The sequence below is a fragment of the Nicotiana tomentosiformis genome, chromosome 9, assembly GCF_000390325.3.
Source record: "Nicotiana tomentosiformis chromosome 9, ASM39032v3, whole genome shotgun sequence".
Classification (NCBI taxonomy): Eukaryota; Viridiplantae; Streptophyta; class Magnoliopsida; order Solanales; family Solanaceae; genus Nicotiana; species Nicotiana tomentosiformis.
Window position 1 is genome coordinate 32,230,864 of NC_090820.1, and position 3,800 is coordinate 32,234,663.

General features: G+C 33.1%; 1 long non-coding RNA gene across 1 annotated transcript; it reads right to left on the bottom strand.

Moving 5' to 3' along the window:
* Positions 1 to 236: 236 nt before the first annotated feature.
* LOC104092778 (uncharacterized) lies at positions 237 to 2,463 on the bottom strand. Its single transcript, XR_685502.3, has 2 exons — positions 2,174 to 2,463; positions 237 to 469 (listed from the first exon to the last, which is right to left on the bottom strand). It is a non-coding gene; the product is annotated as an uncharacterized lncRNA (long non-coding RNA).
* Between the last annotated feature and the right edge of the window lie 1,337 nt (positions 2,464 to 3,800).

Below are 3,800 nucleotides of genomic sequence, written 5' to 3' on the forward strand. Positions count from 1 at the left end.
AATAAATAAATAAAAATATTATAGGAAGACTATACTTACTTAACGGTTCTTGTTTTCATGAAATGAATCAAGAGTATTTTTTTGTAAAACTAGTTTGACGATAGGTTTAAAACAATTAGCAATCTCTACGGTTAAAAGGAAATCGAGTGCATTAAAAATCATTATTATTAGCACAATAACACAAACAGAAAATCACTTCTCCCTGTTACTTAAATTCTATAAGCATGGTAATAATATTGAAAATGAAAACATGACTTCAATGATTAGTAAAAATAGAAACAAACCACGATAGCAAAAGTGACAAAGAAGTTCCAGCCCCCATTATCCCATTTACACAATTCCAGATTATTTGTAGCATTATAAGGCCAACATTACAACACAGGCTAAACTAATGAGCTTCAGGTGCAAAGTAAATTCCAGCACAATAATGTGACTCCAAATTCTCTCCCAATGCTCGAATTAGGCCATCCTGTAACATCATAGCCAAACCAGAACACATATGCAGCACACATGAAGATCAAATTATCGCGAAAATAGATTTAACTCGTTACTTGCAAATAATATACCTTCAAGTAATTGGTTCAAACTATTTGCAGTTTAGTCATGTAAATAACCTGTTGAGAAATACAACTCGATAGTCTATAACACAAACAAAGTTGTTGACTTCTCTTACTATTAGTTCCTAAATAGAGTATCTCTAGTGTTCAAATCAAATAAACAATTGTTCAAACTAAATAAAGGGCAAGCATTATGGGATAGCAAGTTTTCTGGAGGTTTTATCCATAGACTGAATATTTAGATAAATTAAAATCCTAAGGACATGGTATCTATATGTTTGCGAACATCCTGGCAGTAATGTTATAGCCAACAAAGCAAACAAATATAACTCTTAGCTTTCCGACATACTATCCACAACTGGACATGTAGTATATTAGGCCATTTAATCCTAAACATGGTGTCTAAGTGACAACAAGTGCATTGATTTAGGTAAGGTAGTTTTAAACACATAAGACCGGAAAACAACCTTAAGGTTTAACGGATGAAGTTTTAACAATCCAATGTCACCTTTTATTAACTAAGAAATACTTACTGAAATGATATCTATGCAACATGAATTCAGCTATATTCAAAGAGTGAAGATCATGGAACTTACGAATATCATTCGAAGTCTTTTAGGCAGAATTCCTAAACTAAATCGAAGATAAGTTGATGCTACTCTTATTTATGCAATCTTTAGTCCTAATTAAAACAAATGATTTCCTAGTTACCAGAATGCCAGAACAAATCCTAAAAACCTTTATAGTCAGGCTGTCTCATATTCAAAACATCACAAGTAAAGTCAAAAGATCAAAAACACACCTGGATTTAAGAGACGTACCTGGTTATTATATGGGCATAATTTCAATAGAGTGCCGCAAGGCACTCGACATGGCCAAGAGTATACAGAACACACAAATAGAGTAAAAGAAAACAAAAACTGAAGAGGAGGACTAGTCTATTCTAATATAATTACTAACACGTAAAGGAATCGTAATGTATCGTTCAGGAAACTAAGCTGTTCGAAAGCGGAACAACAATATAATAAGAAGATTAGAAATCCAGTAACTTCAATAATAACAATTAAGCCCAAATACTCTCCGAAGTGTGCATAATGAAGAACCAATACTCAAACTTGATACGTCCAGGTTGTATCCAACGAATATCACGACTAGAACACTTTGTATTGGACGAACATAAAGATTAAAGCTCTGCCTCGATTTGTACCCGGAGGAACAGAGGAGCAGTAAAAGTAAAAGAATAGCTATAGTAGTAGTGAAAACCGTGATCCTCCTTAGTGCATAGAACTAGTCAGTATTTATAGTAGCGAATTAGCCTTAGGGCGTGTCACTATAATGGAAAAGAATCATAAAACTACATATCAAATAAAGAAAGATTCAGATTTTTTTAAAAGATCAAAATTCCCGTTAAGCAAGGATTCAGGGACTGAAGCGAAATTGGAGTATTCGAACTAAAAAATGAACCGTTGGTGATTAATTTTGGCAGAAAGAGATTATGATTATGGGAAAACTTCGCTTTACATAATCGAAAAAATTCAGAAGAGAATATTGATAATTCAATTTTCAAAACTCAATCCAATCGATAAGAGAAAATGAAGAATAGGTGAAGTGCTTACCTCAAAACCTGTCCATATTCATCTAACTAATTTGAACCTACGGATGCCGAGATGGAAAGAAAAGTATGCAAACCTTCAATCACAACAGGGATTTAGACCAAAATTGAAGCTAAAATCTCGGCTCTCAATAGCAATTTCGTTACAGATTTGAAGAGGAAAAAACAATTAAGGAAAGAAAAGAGAAAAATAGATAAATAAGACAAATCAAAGAATTGGGGAAAGGTGCTGACAAGTTGCTGGCGAAATAGTAGGGGGAAGACAATGGCTGCGTTTTGGGAATTTTAGGAAAATGGAAAATTATCAGTTTAGAGGCTAAAGGTTATTAGGGGTTAAATTCAAAAATAGCCAGATTTACGAGTGATAATTGAAAAATAGTCATAGTTTCAAAAGTAATCGAAATTTAGCCACTTTTCATGTAAAGATAAATCTGAACAAAAATATTATTCAAAGTCCAGAAAAAATTACAGCATAATATACTGGAGTTCGAATTATTTACATGTGAACTTCCAGCATAATATACTGGTCCAGCATAATATGCTGGAAGTTCACACACAAGTACTCCAATCTCCAGTATATTATGCTAGAACTTTCTGTGTGCTGGAGTTCCAGCATAATATGCTGAAAGTTCATACACAGGTAATCTCCACTATATTATGCTGGAACTTTTCGTGTTGTAGCAAAATAGTGGTTATTTTTCAATTACTTTGCAAACGCTGACTGTTTTATAATTACCCGTGCGAAAACTGGCTAGCCCGTGCTATTTTACGGTTATTAGGGGAATTGGGCTTTGGATATTTGCTGGCAAGTGAATTGAGTTGGGTCTGGGGTTAGTTATTTTGTGGGCCATGGGTCGGTAGAAAAATTAAGAAGAGATGACTTTGTTGAGATGGGCAAGAAATAAGTTGTTTGGGCTTGGACTTAGGAGAATAATTGAGCTACTATTTAATTAAAATATCATGGTAATAATAATAATAATAATAAGCAAAACACTGATGACAATACTAATAATATAATATAGTAATAAGCTAATAATGTAATTATAATAATAGAAAAAAAACTATTAATAATTTAAATACCTAAATAAAGTTTGTGAAGCAGAAAAAAATATTAAATAAATGCACCTTTATGTAAATATACTCAACAAGTTTAAAACGAATTGCAATGCCTTATGTTTCCCAAAAATTATTAATTTAATGAGTAAGAGTATGTAAGAAATCTATAATAAAGGTAAAAACTAAACTTGAATAATACTTGTAATAAGATAAGAATATTAGACGTATAATTATGACCTTTTAAAGTAAAATAATGGCTCAGTGGGACTAATTCGGGTATGGAAAAACAAAATTGGGTGTCAACAATTAGCGCTTGAGCAGGATTCACTCCTCCGGAGTCTGACATACCATCAATGAGCGCAAGTACCGTACAATGCTGAGTGATTAAGAGTAATGAGTTTCCTCTTGGTCGTCATCAAAGAAGTTGACGTCCGGGGCTTCCTCTTTCCCTTTAAAATAAAACAGTAGGGAGTGTGAGACAGTAAGATTGAGTACTCCGAGATTGTGAGTACCTGTGAGTATCACTGTGATGCATTGCATTTAACATGCATATATTATATATAGACATAGAGATG